We start from the raw sequence: 19622 nt of genomic DNA, 5'->3' as shown, positions 1-19622 counted from the left end.
GTCACTCGTCTCTTATTTTAAGGCCGGCATCTTGACCTTGCCTCTTATGAGCTGGTTAGAAATTGCAATTTTTATTATTTTTATCCTGTGGATAATGGTTTGAGCAGACACTTATCTTTCACCGAGACTTCCATTTATATTATGATGGTTTGTATCTCTCGTAAGAACAAACTTCAATTTTTTTTTAAATTTTATATTTCCTTGCAATAAAAGTCAGAGGCATTTAATATAAATTTCCTGCCTTATCTACCTCTCAATTCTTGACCACAAGTAACAAGTAAGTATAGCGAGTCTGGCTGACCCAGCCGCTCTAACCCAGCATGGGTGGGATGCTGGCAATGGTTCACTAATACCAGAATCCCATATTTCCTGAATTCTGGTCCTAGCTAAACAGCAATGGTTTGTAAAACCTATTTAAAAGACTGGTTTGTACAGCTAAGAAATTTTTTCATTCTTTAAATTTGGTAGGTTTTTTGTTTTCAAAATAACATTTATTGCAAGATTAAAGCAAATTTTTTCTAAATTTGTACAAAATGCTGGTTTGATATATACTGTATATACTTGTGTAACCAGATAATTAGGATTTTAAATTTTACTCATGTGGGTATCCTTAATTACAAGTTGATGGGTAAATAAGACATGACAATTAGGGACACTTGGCAACAGCTACAAGATAACATATGATGCATTGAATTGTTATACTCGTAAAAAAATTAATCCCTGGATTTAGAATAATTTTTGTCTTCTAATCAGAATTTATAAGTCTGGCAAGAATTTATCCTATCAATGATTTATAAATCATATTTTTATTGATTTTAATGAGTATGAAGTAACTAGAACTTATTTTTACTACTGTAAAGCATTGGGGGAATGCTTACTCAACCACATTTTGTTAATTATCTAATTCATTTCAGAGATTTGAGCCAGTTGACCAGAAGGATGTGAATATTGCCAGTCAAATTTCATGAAAGATTTGCTGACAATCTAAAAAATAATAATGGAGGAAGACATGTTTATTACAATTCTATGCTGCAAAGTAAGTTAATGTGTGATTCTATTTTCCAACAGAAGGAATTGAAAAACCTGTCAATTAAATTTGGGCCAAGCACTAACTATTGCAAAGTTTGAAATTTTGAAGGTAAGGGAGATATATACAATAATGTATTGGGAAATCTTTATTTTGCCAATCCCATTTTGACTACAGTATTGTAAAGTAACTTTCTCAAAGTGATTGGATTCTGTTGAAGTTTGTAAAGTTTTCTCTATCCAATGCAAAAATTCTCCTAATCACTGTTACTTTACTCCATTGACTGGATTCCACACTTTGAGCTGTAATTTTTTCAATAGGTCAAATTTCAAAGTTTGACAGCCATATACTATATATATATTGTTCTTTAAATAGTTCCTCTTAAATATTCAAACCAGACAGATTTCAAAACATTAACAGGTTTTCACATTCTTTCTAGGACTTTAGGACTTTTTTTTTTTCTTGTTATTATTATTATTATTAAATGCTAAGCTACAACCCTAGTTGGAAAAGCAGGATGCCATAAGCCCAGGGGCCCCAACAGGGAAAATAGCTCAGTGAGGAAAGGAAACAAGGAAAAATAAAATATTTTAAGAATAGTAACAACATTTAAATAAATATTTCCTATATAAACAATAAAAACTTCAACAAAACAAGAGAAAGAGAAACTAGATACAATAGTGTGCCTGAGTGTACCCTCAAGCAAGAGAACTCTAACCCAAGACAGTGGAAGGCCATGGTACAGAGGCTATAGCACTACCCAAGACTAGAGAACAATGGTTTGATTTTGGAGTGTCCTTCTCCTAGAAGAGCTGCTTACCATAGCTAAAGAGTCTCTTCTACTCTTACCAAGAGGAAAGTAGCCACTGAACAATTACATTGCCGTAGTTAACCTCTTGGGTGAAGAAGAATTGTTTAGTAATCTCAGTGTTGTCAGGTGTATGAGGACAGAAGAGAATCTGTAAAGAATAGGCCAGACTATTCGGTGTCTGTGTAGGCAAAGGGAAAGAACCGTAACCAGAGAGAAGGATCCAATATGGTACTGTCTGGCCAGTCAAAGGACCCCCTAACTCTCTAGCGGTAGTATCTCAACGGGCGGCTGTGAATGTTAAATTTGTGTAATCTATTATTAAACCACTCTATTTGAGTAATGCCATGTAGCCTAGACTTTAATATCATATGGGATTTGTTTTGGGGCGAGGAAGATTATATATTACTTTATTCTTCTTTCCCAGAAAGGTCATAACTCCAAAGTTCATAATTCAGTGCATTTTGGAAATAAGATTTTATATGAACTAGAAAGTATATAAAACAAATTTTTAGATAAAATATCTTTATTCACTAAACGTATGAAAAAAAGACGAACAAGTATTATTAAATTTAATACAGAGCAATTAATAAATTTCAATACCTTTACAGGGAGACACCTACTGCTGTAAATTTACATCTCTTGCACACCTGGAGAAGTTTAGACATTGTGCCGAGTACATGAATTTAATTCAAGAACTGTTATGGGTGTAAGGAATTCAACATGTTAAGAAATCATCTGTATGGAGTGAGGAAAGATAGTTAAGCAGTGTGGAGAATATGCTTCAAAGCAAAACGTCAGAGGATTTCCATTATGAAAAACTAAGATAAGCAGAATGAGAGCAAAGTGATCACAGGTTCCTATGCAGAGGTCAAGCTTGCAGATAGAGAGGGAGATGGGATCTCTAATAAGCGGGCGGATGGTTCAACTTCCTCCTCATGGCAGTACAATTCACAGCAAGATTACTTAGACAATTCCTTCAGCATAGATTATCACAAGAATGATCTACTTCTATTGGTGACATAGGAAGAGTATATCTAGAAATTTCTTGCAGCAGCAAATTTACAGCTGAACACTGAAAAAAAAGAACTTTAGTATGTATATTTCATCGTAGCAAGAACACAGCTTCAAGGACAGATTGAGAGCATATTATAAAATAGAGATTCCTTCACCAAACTGCAGATAAAACCAAGATAAGTCTCCTTCTAGGTGCAAGCAAGCCTTAAAGACTAAGTAGCAAGCAAAGATAGAGAGGAAATCATTGTAGGAACAGTTTGATATACAGCAGGTGACCAAGAATATTTTGACCTCTTGTAGCAGCACATGTATATTTTCATGGAAAGTGAGTATATAATATATAATTCAGCATGTTTAAGATATTACAGATTGCTCCAGATTCTTATTCATTGCAATACATTTGTAGCAAGACATCATCTGCATGAAGAATTAACTAGAAAGAATTTTTCAAGATAAATCCCTTTAACAGGTAAAGAATAAATTTCAATGTGCCAAGTAATTCAGAGCAAAACTTTTATCGCATGGCAAGGTGGATAGTGTATACATATAAGGTAGGATCTTTTTCAGCATATGGCAGGGTATTACAAGAATATCACTTGTAACAGGATATTATCCTAACATGGTGAGAGAGAAGTTGGAGATAACAAGAATTGCTGCAAACTAGTTGCTTGAAATATATTCCTCCTTGTAGGAGCAAATTACAAGACAGTTTTATCTCTCCATGTTACATTATGGCATGGAGAGAAATAACCAATCTCGTAATTTGCTCCTACAAGAAGGAATATATTTCAAGAGATTATTTTGCAGCAATTCTTATTATCTCCAACTTTCCTGAACTTCTCTCTTGTCATGTTAATGTACTGTTAGAAGTGATATTCTTGCAATACCCTGCTGTATGTCGAAATGAATCCTACCTTATATAATCTCTCCACCTTTCATGCAAGTCAGTCTTGCTCTGAATTACTTATCACATTATAAGTTTATTATTTACCTGCTGTAAGGATTTATCTTGAAATATATCTCCTTCCCATTTCTTCACGCAGATGATGTCTTGCTATGAAATTTATTGCTATGATTAGGATATACTTGGAGCCATCTGCAATATGTTCTTAAACATGCTGGAAAATATAAATATATATTCACTTAACATATCAAATGTACATGGGCTGCTACAAGAGGACAATATATTCTTGGAATCATCTGCTGTATGTTAAACATATCCTATAACCTAGATCAAATTTACTCTCACCCTTTCCTTGTTTTTTAATTCTTGGGTTTGCTTGCAACTTTAGCCTTTTCTTGGTTTTATCTGTAGTTTAGCAAAGGTCTTACTCAGTATTATAAGGTCTTACTCAGTATTATACTATCAACCTTTCCTTGGAGATATATGGGTTTAACTTCCTATGATGTGATATCTAGTATTTTGCTGTTGTACATCCAAGAATCTTAAATTCTCCGTACAATCATATTTAATTGTTTCTTGGTTTACTTCTTCTGCATAGTATATTATATAACTTATGGCCAATTACAAAATGGCTTGTTCGTGGAGACATCTGCTTGATGTTTAAAAAATCTGGGTCTTGTAAAGTTGTCTTCAATAAATGTGCTGCCATGAGGAAATTTGATTCTTTAGAGATCTTGTCCAAATTAATAATCTTCCATATTTTCCGTGCTACATGATATTGAATATCAGAATACTTCTCGGAGCACCCTCATAGCCGCCTGTTCAAGAAATTATTTTTCTTCTTGGAAATATATGGAGCATAGACATTCACTTTGAACATGATCACATACTGTTCTTTTCCATGCAACCAGCTGTGAGCACTTGCACGCAGGTATGAGGATACTTTTAATGAACATCCTTACTATGCTGAAGTTAGCCACTGCCAAGATAATACTTGTCATATTTATCTGCCGTTTGATGAAGTTTCTTGAATATTCTCCATGGGAAAGTCTTCTGCTCTTTTCTGATGAAATTTCACAACCATGTATGTTGTTGCTTGCCATTTCTCCTGTATGCTGCTGAAATTTCACAACCATAAGTTTTGTTTGCTTCAGCTTCTACTGTCCAAGTCTTTTGAATATCAAGATTCTAGAAGATTCAAGTATTCCAATATGTTTCATTTACTCTGAAAAGGTTAATATTCAATTAATTATGGATAAATTTATATAAATCTAATAAAATAATGATAAATTAAGAGTTTTCTATAACCTTTTTTCTTCTGTTGAAAGAAACTAATTTGATAATTTCATATTCATATATATGTATTTTTAATGTAATATAAAAATGTGGTACATATAAACAAACATCATCTAACCAATGGCAAAGTTTGCATTAATTCTCTCATTGTGATGTTGAAGACTTATTTAGAAATATCATTTGATATTTTCAACCTTCCATTACAATCAATAATTAGTTATGTTAATGTACAATTACGCTTCTTATTTAATGTATTCACAAAATATGAGCATGCTTATCAATTTGGTAATTACTCCAAACCTTACCCAAGAACACCTTACATACTTGCACTATGAAGCAGAAATTTTATTTTTCTTAGCTAGACAAACCTAAGTCTTTAAACAGTAATATTGTGGGGAAAGGCTGTAAACTGCAAATGAAGGACTGTAGAGGTTCTAGCAACTGCCACCCCATATTCACTGGTTTAAAGGCTGTTCATGAATGGCAGAGGAAAGAGACAGAGACAGTGACATTGCCCTAGTAAGTAGGACAAGGCCTAGTGACTGACCATATACAATATGATCAGCACCCAACCCAATCCCAGGACCAAGGAAGGCCAGGCAATGAATGCTGATGACTCACCAGATAGACCTATAGGCTACCCCCAAGTCCCCCATACTAAGCTCACAAGGATTGGTAAGTTTCCAGCGATCAAGGGAACAGAGTTTAAGTGCTAACCCCAATCTGACATTCACCAATCAGATACGTTACCGAATGGGTCTTGTCAGCGCCCAAGCCTCCATTTTAATTCTGACCAGGTCCTGTGGAACCTAAGTGACTTGGGTTTTGTATGGCCAGGAAAAATACAAATAATTTAATAATTATATTTCCTAAATAAATAAACCATTTTTTAATAGGGTTCATCGCGAAAGTTCTGATCTAACTAGTTGGTTAACAACCCAGGATCACAAAGCTCAGTCTGGAAAGATCAGAGAAAAAGGATCCTAGCATCCCATAAACCATGACCGAATGATTTATTGCATAATGCCCCAGTTGTTTTGTCATACAAGGACACATCCTGTTAAGGCTAAAATAAGTATTGGGTTTACCTTAACTGTCACACTCCCCCTAGAAAGGAGTATTGTGTAATCCTGCAATTTTACCTTTAGTAAAATGCCTGGATGCAGGTGAGCACACTAGTAACAGGTAGTGACCATTCCAGTTCCATGACATTTTACCAGATGATCCCCAGAGGGAAGGAAGGAAAAGGCCATTTTACTGAAACCTTAAAAACCTTTTTTAAACAATATTTCAGACAATGCTCCTATGACCCAAAAAGAATGGGCTTGCTACACCGCTTGTTGCACACCTTCAACAGGTCTTACGGAAGAATGTGTCCAAGAACTTGTGGGCGCAATTCCTTAGATGTCCGCAATCCCGAAGATAAGCGTGCCGTGAAGATGGTCTGCCTCCTCTAGACAACTGAATGGGCGTTTCTGAAGGCTAATAGCACCAATCCTCTGACTTCATGAACTCAGAGGGTCAAAGGTAGATTTCTCTAAGCTCCTTGCTCACTGTAGGCTCTACTGATGACCTCTCAAAACCAGGAGGGTTGCTGAAGCTTTGTTCCTCTCTTCCCTGTGGTAAAGGTTTCTGTAAGTGCAGTCGACATGATGATCTGTTAAGTATCAATGCCCTTACAGATCACAGTAGCAGCAGGTCAACAGGGTTATGGGCAATCTACTTCAGCTATAATACTGAAAAGGAATCAAACCTAGAGTCACTGATCAATGCGCTTTGTATTTCTGCCATGCGGGAACGAAATCTGTATTCATCGCCACAACGTAAAAACTAAGTATGACCTCTATCATGGGGTTCTCCCACGCTTTTGGTTCAAGTCTAGCTAACAAACACTAAGAGTGAGAGCCCTGTCTGTAGCTCTCATCAAGGTGTTCGTAAGGAGCCTTTCGGAGCGATTAAATGATCCTTGTCACATCAAAGCTGAGGTTATCTTTTCTGAAGGACAAAACTGTTTAACTTCCCATGACATCATCAATCAGTGAAGACCTCTCACTTTGCTTGGTGGACCAGCGTTTTAAACTTTGAGGTATCCTAGTGTTTCGCAGATAGTCGTGTAAAGCCTTCCCTCCGAGAAGCCAGATACCCTCCAACCACGAAGAGACAGCCAGTCCACTGCACTATGGTATTTCTTCACATGCAGCTAACATAGGAGGTTGTACAAACCTGGGAGCCCTCTGGGCACTTCTGTCATTAGATTTAGAAGGCCTGGATACCAGTGTGTGCAGTGATTTCAGTACTACCAAGAGCAATTTGGAAATTTGGGCATGATGGCTCTACTGATCACTTTCCTTGAAAGACAAAATGGTGGGAAGGAATGAATGTCAAGGCCATCCCACAGGTGTAGAAATGCACCCTCAGTACTGCTTCTTGGTCCGGCTCTGATGGACAAGGTACTGCGAGTTTGTCATCCAAGAGAGTGGTTAAAATTTTTATTACCACACCACTAGAGTATTCAAAGATCATACAGAGCCTGCAACTTCAATGCGAAAACTCAGAATTTCTGTGACAACATTCAGTTTCCCTGAAATAAACCATGCTGACAGGGTTACACTGTTGTCCTCAGACTATGAGTGTTTGCTCACTGCCAAATGGCAAAGGGGGTGAGAAACTGATCCCCCTTTGCTTGTAACATAAGCTGCAACGATAGTGTTGTTGCTCATCAACACTACTGAGTGACCTCTTATATGTCCTGGAAGTGGATAAGAGCTAGGTTTAATACAATACAGTAGACGCGACTTCTTGTCCATAGACGTGATATGGAGAGAACAAGAATTAAGCTCCCCACCCTTCTCCAGACACATCTAGGAAAAAAACAAGCTCAGGGGAAACAACCTGCAATAGGGATCCCTCCATTCAGTTCCTCTTTTGCAGCCACCAGGATTCGTCCTTTCAGACTTCCTGTGTCCCAATAACTAATACCTCTAGTAGGTCAGATCTCCACTTCCAAGTGGAGTTTAGAGCCCAGCGTACAAACTGAAGGTGTAACATCCCATGCGGAACCAGGCGCTCAAGGGAAGAGTGCCAGTTTTGTCATAGGGGATTCCAGTGTCAAGAATGGTGTGGAGGCTTTCTTCACCTTTGTAAGCTGCCCTGTGATGGGAGCACTTTACCTTGGACTGTGTCTATCATTCCCATTCAATACTAAGGTCGCTGCTCCTCTTCAGTTTGCCTCCGAAGAGTTAACCAAAGAAGTGCCAGTGAGGAAAATTTCAGTTGTTGGAAGTCAGGCTCTCGCTGTCTTTCCCGATCTTGAAGACAAACCCGAAGGAAGACCATCACACTTGGATTTCCTCTTCATACCATAAAATCTCACCAACTGGGAGGGCTATTAGTCCTAGCACACATCACAAAGAGTATCCGAAGTGCATCAGTGGCCTCTGCACAATCTTACTCAAAGGTTCCAGTGTCGATCCAGCAGTCCTGGACATGTCAACATCTTACTAAGTTTCTTCACACTCGTACTGAAATGAGAAAGGGAATAAGAAAAAACTTCAGACCAGTTGGAGCACATAGGGAACATTTCTGTTCCATACGACAGCCAGAATCAGAGCGGAGACTGGGTTCTGTCAGGCCTGGACCAACAGTTTTCAAAAACTGGGTGGCAACTCCTAACTGGCTGTTACTAGCTCTCTCCAGAAACTTACCCTACTAAAGGATGAAGGTTTGTTTTGCGTAGGAAAAAATCCACATTTAAATGTTTTAAAAACTATCTTTGAACTTAAACATGTAATCATCACATACAAATTGCATCCAAATACCTAAACAGTTTAGTTCCCCTGTAGCAAAGTATCTTCAAAAGATGCACTATAGGATCTCTGCAGCATTTCTTCTGCTCTTGGCTACTATATTCTAACTTTACCCACATTCCCTCTTTCTTCTAGCTATCTAATCTCTTCTAACTTCCTTCATAGTCTAACCCCTGGCACCTGGCTACTAAATTGCCTCACAAGCCCCAGCAACAACTATGTAGCCCAAATTATAAAATCCAATTAAATCTAAATCTAGTCCATAAATAACTCGCCCACCACTTGAAATATATCAAAGTGTGACCAACCCAATGGAACTTTGCTTTTATTTCAGCAGGAATTTAAAATTTAAAAAAAAATGATTGTACTCTACAATATTTATGCATGTATGAAAATCTTCAGTTCAAAAATATTCCCCTAATTCTGACATTCTACCTTACTACATACAATACAGTAATACAATCCATGTTTCATACTAACAAATTAATATACCATAGAGTATTGTACCCACCTATTCAGGAATTGTTAAGACAATTTCTTATGCTTAAATAATTCTATATATTCAATAATGTACATATTCCATTTTTCATAAAACTATTTGCAATATACTTCAATCAATATCATCTAACTTCCTACAAGATTCAATCATCAAATGCTATACTAAAAGTAAGTCCTAAACAAAGTTGATGGTTACGAGATTAAAAACAGTTGATAGTTTTCATGAGCTATTAGTGGTAATTTAGACAAATATTAAACTGAGTAGTTAATCTGAAGATCACCCCATAAACCATGAATAAATGGAAACTATGGCAGCCTAACAGAAGTTAAAGGTGTGACCTACCTTAGAAGAAAGTGTACAAACAAACAAGTTTTGATCAAATGGTGAAGAGATCCTTTCTTGTCTTCCTAAATGCACATACTTCAGTTAGGGTGATATGAACTCCCTATAATACCTCTACAAGCAAATTTCAATTGGTTCAGGACACCTAGGAATAACAAACCAAAAACTGTACATTCTAATACCTATTTTTCCACAAAAATAAATCAAAAGTCCTTTTAAAAACTACATAAAAAAATCTCAACAATTTGCAAGATTAAAAGAAAAATTCCAACAACTTACCAGTATAACAAATCAAAATTGTCCGATTCTTTTAAATCTGAAAAAAAAAATAAACATATATAGCTTATTTTGAAAAAGAAAAAAAAAAAAAAACTAAGGATCAGCAATGATTACAACTATGATACAGTGCTACATTATATTTACCCCTATGCAAATCTTTCACCCAGAACTTTCTTTGAAATAAAATAAAAATCTCTTACATATTCTATGACATAAAAAAAAAATAAAAAATGTACCCTAGATAGCGCTGTATTCTAATACTCAACCTCAGTGAACTGTAGTAAATAGAAGTTCAATCAAAGTACAGTTTCTAAATAATCTTAAAATACATCAATAAGCATTTTATATTTGAAGTTTAAACATTTTTATATACATTATCATAAATAAAAACTAAAAACCAACTGATGGAATTCGCCATATAAGTAATGACTAGGAATCTTTGTCATTTAAATCTTCTGCTACGTCAATCACCCCCCAAACTTTACCCAAGCTCTAAAACTATCAATCCAATCAAGATATCAATGCACGAGTACAAACCTAAAACTATATGCATAAAATAAGCACTGTGAACCATAGTACAGTACTTAGATACTACAACGTATATGTAGGTTAATGTATTAAGAATTACAGTACAATACTATTGAACATGAACATTGTAGCTAGAAAAATTTAAATTATACAAATTTTTAAAGATTTTGTATTTTTCCTAGCTATACAAACACAAGTCCTTTATAGGAGGCTCCAGCGCAGCTTTGTTACAACCAGATTGAAGAATCGGGGGTCTGGCAGTCTTCAATGGCTGCCTCATAAGCCCACCATGCCCTTTTGGTGTATTGATGCTAGTGGATATGTGCTCACTCTCTCTGGTTGGGACTCGTGGGGTGACTGAGGTGGATAATACAAGTAGACTGAGGTGGATAATACAAGTAAACGACTAATCTGTATAGGTAGGAAAACTACAAATTATTTAAAAATTTGTAGTTTGTTCCTATGCAGATACAAACCTTCGTTATATTTTGGGGGTCTTTCTTAAGGGGGAAGACAACACTAACGACAAAAAGGATGCCTGCATAACCGTTCACCTAAAATGGTCATACCCAGATCTGAAAAGAGGTGAGGGGCATGACATTCAAACTTCACATGGCTTCAAGGCAAGTAACAGTCATGGCTCGACGAGAAGGTATACATGTCTTTAAGAACAATCAATGTATATTATGAAACTGAAGGATCTGTGCTTACCTGCAAGTGTCCCATCACTGAGGATACTCCCAAAGGAGGAAGAACTGAAAGAGGGAAGACAACATTCATTTAAACTATTACCAGCACAAAAACCGATATAACAAGTGTTGTGACAATGCTAGCTGTCCTGCAAGGGCATAAGCCTTTACACCAACTGTTGGGCAGTCACAACAGGGCCTAAAGTAAAGTATTTAAGGACCTGTGTGAACAATCCTTCAGGTAACGAACAGTAAAGGGAATCTGTTCCTTTCAGACACCCGCTCCAAGTACCCATGTTACCGAGCGGTTCGATGTGAAAGTGCGTTCTAGGTTACTTTCTTCTTTCATACGGTACTCACAAACAGATCAATATTACCTGGATGACATGGCGTCATCCTCTTTAAGTAAAGGTGGACTGCCCTCACAGGAGATAGTAGCAAACTATCATCAGTTACCTCCTTGAATGATGAAATGGAAGTCTAACAGATTCTCATTAATAAAGGGATTTTGACGAAGGAAAAATCTATTTCTGGGGAGAGACCTGTGACGCCCGGCGAAAAAGTCCTTCTTTGTACTTTTTCTGATATAAATCTTCCAAATATACCAGAGAAAATTAAAAGCATGGAATGCAGAGGTTACAACCCTCGCGCGAGCACCTTGTTGGTGTCGTATATCTAACAAGGGCGTTTGTAAAACACTATTCACAGGCTGTCTTCCATTTAGATAATCCCTTCATCAAAGGGGGAGGGCCGTGACAGGCCCTAGAGAATACAGTTGGGTTACCCTACCGACACCTACCACTCGCGCTCACCAGGTCATCCTTCTGCAAGAACATATGGCTTGGCAAGGAAAAGGGTGGGTCCGTACAAAAATAATCGGGAAGGGTTTCGCCGGGCGTCACAGGTCTCTCCCCAGAAATAGATTTTTCCTTCGTCAAAATCCCTTTTCTGGGTCGACCTGTGACGGCCGGCGAAAAAGTACCAGAGAATGCCTTCCAAGCCCAATAAATTAATAACATAATGAGGGGAATACAATCACCATGTACGACAATACTATGATATAATAAAGTAATCGTCCAATTACCAACCAGCCAAATGACATAGGGAACGTAAGGTTAAATAATAATGACGACAAGGAACCAACTGAGTGTCGAATCGCAAAAGGCATCAAACCTTACATGTCTAAGTATATCTAAACATTAAAGGAACGGTAACTACAACAACAGTTAAACCATAGGAATTAAACATGGCAAATATCATAGGGCTAACGAACTACCAAGGAGAGCGGCGACGTGGTGTGAGTGGCGGGTAGGAGGGAGAAGAGAAGAGATGGAAGAAAGGAAGAAGAGGAGATTAATGGGGAGAGATAAGGCTCCCCTCTGCCATCGTTGGGTATTTAAGGGCCTGTAAGATCTTTAGATATTGGCGTTTGACAACCATAGGGGATTTCCAACCCGTACATTTTTTAAAAATCATCAAAGTCCCTGTTCTGGAAGTCAGTGTTGGAGGCATCTACTGTCCGTATATCATGAGCCTGGGGAAATGATTCCGGATTAGTATGTTTAATGAAGTAGAGGATTTGTTGCCTGATACCGTGAATGGAAATAGTACCTCCTTGTTCCCTGATAACCAAGGGGCCAGACGAGCGGGTGGCAGTTCTAGCTAAAAAGGGGCTTGAGAGTGTGACTGTACACGGAGAAAAATCCTGGGGATGAAGAATAATCTTCCGAGAGGAGCACCTATTTGCGGATCCTCATTTTTTAGCTAGGGAAGCTTTGTCTGGAAAAGGAGTACTTCGGCTGAAGGGAGGAAATCTATGTTTTCCGGGTTTCGTGAGAGCTGCTAGTTCTGATGTTCCATCACCTGAGGCCATAGCCGTTAGAAATAAAGTCTTCCTAAGAAGAGTGATATAAGAGCAGGATTCATTGTCCGTGTCCATCGCAAGTTTGAGAACACCGTTCAGAGACCAAGAGTCCTTTTGTGGCCGAACCGAAGGTCGAAGCCTAGCACATGTTTTTGGGGTTGATGAGAAATAGGAATCAGCTAGGTTAATGTTGAACCCAACAAGGTAGATCTTCTTCAAAGCTGACTTGATGGTGGTTAAAGTGCTAACTGTTAGGCCTTTGTCAAATAGGAACCTCAAGAAAGAGATGGCTAAATGCGGGGACATACGAGTATGGTCTGCACTCTTAGGGGACCTACTAGTTGTTAACGGCCGAATCATATTGGCAAATTGTCGAGTCCCTTTTTGTCCCATTCGATGAAGAGATCGTTTCCGGTTCAATGTTCGCATCTCTACGAGCTGCCAACTTCCTGTAGTCCACAAAGTTAGAGTTTTGGCTATCCTTGAGTAATCTGACACAGTGAGTTTGGATACTCGGGTCAGTTTGAGGAACGGGATCCGGATGGGACTGAGTTTCAACTCGAGGAGGAGAGGAAACCAACTGTTCTTGGCCAGTGAGGTGGTACTAAAGCCACTGCGCCCCGGAAGGAGCGTAGTTTGTGTAAAAGTTTTTAGAAGATTCCCTGGGGGAGATAGGGAAATCTTCTTCTAATGGTTCCAATCCCGGGGTAATGCGTCCATGGCATAAGCCCGAGGGTCCAGGGTTGGGGTCACATAACAAGGAAGTTAGTGATTCATCTGAGTTGCGAATAGATCTACCTGGAGGCCTGGAACGAGCCTGAGTATCCACCGGAATGAAATTATGTCTAGAGACCATTCTGACTCCAGTGGATCCGTCCTGGATAGTGAGTCCGCTCTCACATTCTGGCCTCCCGCTAGGTGAGGTGCTGACAGGAACCAGTTCTCTTCTGTTGCCCAGGCGAAGATAGTGACCAGGATCTGATTCAGGTTGGGTGACTTGGATCCTCCCCTGTTGACGTAGTGTACTGCGTCTGTGCTGTCTGACACTACTCTGATGTGGGTCGACCTCGGAGGAGAGTCTCTCTTCAGGGTCAAAAACACTGCCATGGCTTTGAGAACAATGATATGGGACTGTTTCATGGAGAGTGACCAAGAACCTGAAACATCTGATGTTCGGAGTAATCCCCCCCATCCACTTAGAGACGCGGCTGTATGGAATGTCACTTGTGGAGGTGGGAATTGTAGAGGAACCGACTTGGAGAGGTCCTTCGGTTCGGACCATGGGCGTAGTCTCATTTTCAAGACAGAGGGGATCTTCGAGACCATGTCTCTTATAGGTACTGTAGCTCTCTTTCTCCAAACTCGATTGATGTCTTTGAGTTTGGCTTTTATTAGATCTGTTACTGAAGTGAATTGGAAAAGTCCGAGGATACTTTCTAAGGCTCTTCGGACACCTGTTTGTGTTTGAGAAAATTTTTTGATCTTGGAAAGTAGTGTCATTAAAGTAAGTACAGTTTACTTTGTATTCATGTTAAATCCTTTCCTTTACAGCAAAAACAAGAGATTGGCCACCCGTGGTCTGAGTGATCTCTGTCTGTACCGGAGCTCCGGTAACAATCCCCGGTACAAAGGTCCGTCATAGTGACAACGTGAACACCAGAGGAAAACTAATATTAACCTCAATGCTGATCGCCTGTACGATATCCGGTTAAGCCGGAGATTCGATGAAAAGGATCGTAATAACGATATTGTGATTATTTATGAAAAAGGGGTTCATACCCTGATTCTGATCGTCTGATTGATCTCTGTTTGTAACGGAGAACTAGTGACAAAGGTCCGTCATCGTGAAAACGTGATCCTCAGCGGTACGATAACATTCTCTAATACTGAATGTTTGTGTTATCTCCAGTGAAGCCGGAGATTCGATGAAAAAAGGGACCGTAATAATGAAACTGTGAAGTCTTCATCGGTATCACATTGTTAACTCCGGTTCTGGCCGTCTGCTTGATCTCTGTTTGTACCGGAGATCCGGTAGCAAAGGCCCGTCACCGTGATATCGTGACCGTTCCCGGTACGATAACATTAACCTCAATGAATGATTGTGTTATCTCCCGTGAAGCCGGCCGTAACGGTGTAATTATGATCAAACATGACAAAGGTTCGTGTGTAAAAGGCTTCAGCCGGAGTCCGAGTGCCGGATTTCACCGTTGCACTTCAAAAATCTGCTCCTGAACGTTAACTAGTTCTCACCCAATGAGTATCCATATAGCGGAGCATAACTCAAGGCGGAGCTAAGCATAACTCAAGGCGGAGCTAAGGGTGTCGGTATAAAACGACCCCAATTAATGACTCATACACTAACGTACCTATTAATAGTGTTAGCTATATTAACAGTAACCACATCAATAAAAAAACGTTTATAATATTAAACGTACTATCATCAACTCTGATACTAAGAGGAGGCCTGAATAACTCGTGATCGTATAAAAACGGAGAACGGGAAATTCACCTCTCTTACTCGAGCTAACAAAGAAAACGAGAGAAGGGATAACTCATATCCATAGAACAGGGAATGAGCAGTCTCTGTTTTCGCTCTCAAGGTTACATAATAAAAAACTAACATCACACAATAAAACAAGAACATTAATAAAATTGATTGCTTTTCTTAGTAATTGTAATAACCAAGAACGAAGAATAACGACAACGTAACAAATAAACAAGGATATAGTCTAAATCGAAGCCTCTGAGGCGAGTACAAACTAACAGACTAAATCGCTAAACTTTAATTCGCTATTCTTTAAATCGCTATTCTTTAAATCGCTATTCTTCGTAGGTCCAAATTGGACTTGCAAGCAAATAAATACCATAGTAAAAATTAATGATAACACTAAAAGACCATAAAACGTAAGTGATATAACCTAGATGACAGAGTACCAGATGGGCAAAAATAACTAGAATATTTACCGAAGCGAACATAACCCAAAATGGCTGCCGATACCTCGGCAGGACAATCGCTTCCAAAACTAAAAACCACCATATTGGAAACAGAACAAATGCCCGGTACTGTCAAAAGCTGCCAAAACAAACTATGGTACTTAACATTGGTAAGGGTGAAGTATCAACGTCAGTCATGTTGAATTAACGACAATCACTTCGAAAAACACTGGGCAAAACACTTATCAACTTAGCGGGCAAGTCCAAAACAGAAGGATGACCTGGTGAGCGCGAGTGGTAGGTGTCGGTAGGGTAACCCAACTGTATTCTCTAGGGCCTGTCACGGCCCTCCCCCTTTGATGAAGGGATTATCTAAATGGAAGACAGCCTGTGAATAGTGTTTTACAAACGCCCTTGTTAGATATACGACACCAACAAGGTGCTCGCGCGAGGGTTGTAACCCCTGCATTCCATGCTTTTAATTTTCTCTGGTATATTTGGAAGATTTATATCAGAAAAAGTACAAAGAAGGACTTTTTCGCCGGCCGTCACAGGTCGACCCAGAAAACAAATTTTGGATCTTAGCTTTAAAATTCTGGTACAAACGAGAATTACAGCGCTCCATCACTTGGTGCAAGACACGATACAATATACCATGAAGCTCACTCGCTCACTTTGATGAGCAGAGGGCAAGAAGGAATACTTTCTTTAAAGTTAGGTCACTGTCTGTGCAACCAGAGACTGATTCCTCACTGCTCACCCCTGATGGGGGAAGGGTCGATAAAAGGAGACAGATAAAAGGAGACCTAAACCCAGGTTGTTCCATCAACACCTGGCCAGTTCACCTTACTCAGCATGTCAAGGCATCTCTTACTACGGTCGAAACAGACAAATTCATTTAACCATAGCAGCATAGAATGTTTATGCCTTACTAGATAATGATAAAAGTAATAGACCCCACCGTAGGACTGCTCTACTTGCTCCTGAGCTTAGCAGAAACTAAATTGACATTGCTGCTCTTTGCGAGACTTGCCTCTAAGGAGAAGATAATCTAAATGAGGTTGGGGAGGGTTACACCTTCTTTTGGAAGGGTTGTCCTGTAAATGAAAGCAAAATACAGTTCGTAACACTGCTGCAAAAAACCCAAATCGACACTAGGCATATCAGAGAGGCTAATGTCCTGACATATCCCACTCTCCAGAAGCCTTCATTCAACCCTCCTTATGCTACAACACATGACTGATGATGCTGTTAAGGACTCCTCCTACGAAACTATAGATACCAATATTCACAGAACACGTTGAAAGAATAAATATATTATATGTGATTTTAATGCTAGAGTGGGTAATTCTTTAGGAAGAGTTCTGGGACATCATGGTATTGGAAAAATGAATAGCAATGGCCTCAAACTCTTGTACCCATGTTCAGAACACAACATGGCAATAACCAACAACCTATAGTGGCATCTTATCGACTATGCGCTCGTCAGACATGACCAAAGCGAAGTACTTCATACTAGAGCAATGAGAGGTGCCAAATAATCAACAGACCACAACCTTATTTGAACCAAACTAAGGCTCAAAATAGGACCCTAGACCCCTTGAATACCTTCTACCAAAAAACTATTGCAATGCTTTAAAAAACATTGATACAAGGTCAAACTATCACAGTTCAATTGCAGATAATATATCTTGCCTTCCTTCTATTGAGCCTGGTAAATCAGAGATATCGATAGTAAATTGTTAAACCTAAATGTACTAATCCATCACTCAGCAGAGGAAACCTTGGGATTCTCCACACATCACCTCAAGGACTTATTTAACAAGAATGCGGAAGATACATATGAACTCAAAACAAAAAACCGAGCCTCCACAACCTTATGTTGTTCATCTGGACACTGCTATAATTACAATCTCCAAAAAGAAAGGAGATCGCTCAATATGTGACAATTATCGAGGCATATCGCTCCTAGCTGTTGCTGGTAAAATTCTAGCAAGGATCATACTCTCAAGATTAACACGACTGATACCATACTTCGTGAATGTTTGGCTCCACTTACTACTGCAAGTCTGTTTTCTCAACTATGAACTTCATGAAGAGAAAGTTCCACTCCTGTATGACCACTGAACACCTCCACCGCTGTCTTAGAGTCGCTATTACTCCATTAGTACCAAGATTTTAGGAATTGACAAGATCCAAGAAGTGCAAGTTCTCTCGCTAAAGTCTTGCTGGTGTTATTTTTTTTTTCCATTTGAAAATTCTTCATTTTATTTTCCTGCAATGTTTTCATACCATGTTTTCAGATGGGTTGGTTTATTTTGAAGAGTTCATGAAATAAAAATTTCTGGACCTATGCATACATTGGAACTTAACTAACTGAAGCTTTGCTCATAATATTAGAGTAGAGCTGACATAAAATATAGCAACCCTCTGGTTTGGATTTGTTGACAGACATTAACTTGCCACGCTAAAATCAATTCATAAAATCAATCACTTATGCAAGCTTTTCTTTAAGAGATGGATTCTGTTTGCAATATAAGTCAGTCAATACCTAAATATTTCTTGAGAAACAATCATCAAATATTGTACTGATGTATGCCCTAGGCAAAGTTGTTGCTCATGATATAAAAAAAACTACCGACAACCTTCATGAACTACAAATGGATATCTATTGAAATATTACAAGATTTTCCCCCAAATATTCCATGAGAAAATTAAACAAAATAGTACCTGGTAACAAAGGTTAATATTTTTATACTTACCCATTTAATTGAAGATGTAGCCTACCTTAGAAAAAGGTGTACCTCCTCTAGAAAAACATTTGAATAAGTGATGACGAGTTGGTCACTTTCTCGTCTTCCTAAATTCACATTAGCATTTTGTTTGGAAGACTTTCATTTTACAGCCCAGCACCCCTGAAAACAAAATTCCTATTAGAAACTAGGTTAGCAATGAAGAAAAAATTCAAATCTATGAGGAATTTGATTATCAATGATGATGACAAAATTTAAATAAAATTCAAATTACCTTAACACAATGTCAAAATAAAGGAAATGGTTCAATTTTCCAATTGCCTTTTCATGATGTGTTTTGAATAACAAACTAACCATAATACCTCTATATGTAAAATTCAGTTGGATTAAGATATCCAAGTATAATAACCAAAAGCTACACACTTCTAAGACACACTAACATAAATGCACGTTAGGTATATTGACTACTACAGTACCTTAGAAAAAAATCAAATAGGAGTCCTCATAACTAAACTACATCCAAAACTAAACGTAAAGTTGACTTTGTAGCAAAAATACATATAACTCTCGGCAGTAAAATAAATTGAACTTGCGCCAGCTGAAGCCAACTGCGATATTTTTTTTCTCAATCTGGAAAAATATGACAAAGTTATAACATTGTTTGTATTTTTCCTAACATACAAACCCGAGTTCTTTACTATAGGAGATATTTTAGCGCGAGCTGGAAAATACGGCAGAAAACCTTGACAAGGTCATTAACGACTGGGCCGGTAGTTATCCACCGGTTAGTGGTGGGGGACTGCCAGTCGGTAGCTACTGAATACCTTCAATCGGATTCTAGCTAGGACTATTTTTAGGGGGCGGTGACGGAGGGAA

General features: G+C 38.5%; 2 long non-coding RNA genes across 3 annotated transcripts in view; one reads left to right on the top strand and one right to left on the bottom strand.

The window, feature by feature from the left end:
* Positions 1 to 4248, top strand: part of LOC137657091 (uncharacterized) — a 33789-nt gene extending 29541 nt beyond the window's left edge. The window contains exons 4-5 of one of the 2 annotated variants that reach the window (XR_011047104.1): positions 915 to 1036; positions 2447 to 4248. This is a non-coding gene — a long non-coding RNA (uncharacterized lncRNA). The remainder of the gene's footprint in view (positions 1 to 914; positions 1037 to 2446) is intronic. The other variant, XR_011047103.1, reaches the window with a different exon arrangement.
* A 613-nt stretch (positions 4249 to 4861) lies between these two features.
* Positions 4862 to 18902, bottom strand: LOC137657092 (uncharacterized). The gene is made up of 3 exons (XR_011047105.1): positions 18756 to 18902; positions 9979 to 10015; positions 4862 to 4981 (listed from the first exon to the last, which is right to left on the bottom strand). It is a non-coding gene; the product is annotated as an uncharacterized lncRNA (long non-coding RNA).
* Positions 18903 to 19622: the final 720 nt, after the last annotated feature.

Source organism: Palaemon carinicauda, chromosome 18 (genome assembly GCF_036898095.1).
Source record: "Palaemon carinicauda isolate YSFRI2023 chromosome 18, ASM3689809v2, whole genome shotgun sequence".
NCBI classification, from domain to species: Eukaryota; Metazoa; Arthropoda; class Malacostraca; order Decapoda; family Palaemonidae; genus Palaemon; species Palaemon carinicauda.
The sequence above is the reverse complement of the archived record's forward strand: the minus strand, read 5'-3'. Positions and strand labels throughout refer to the sequence as shown.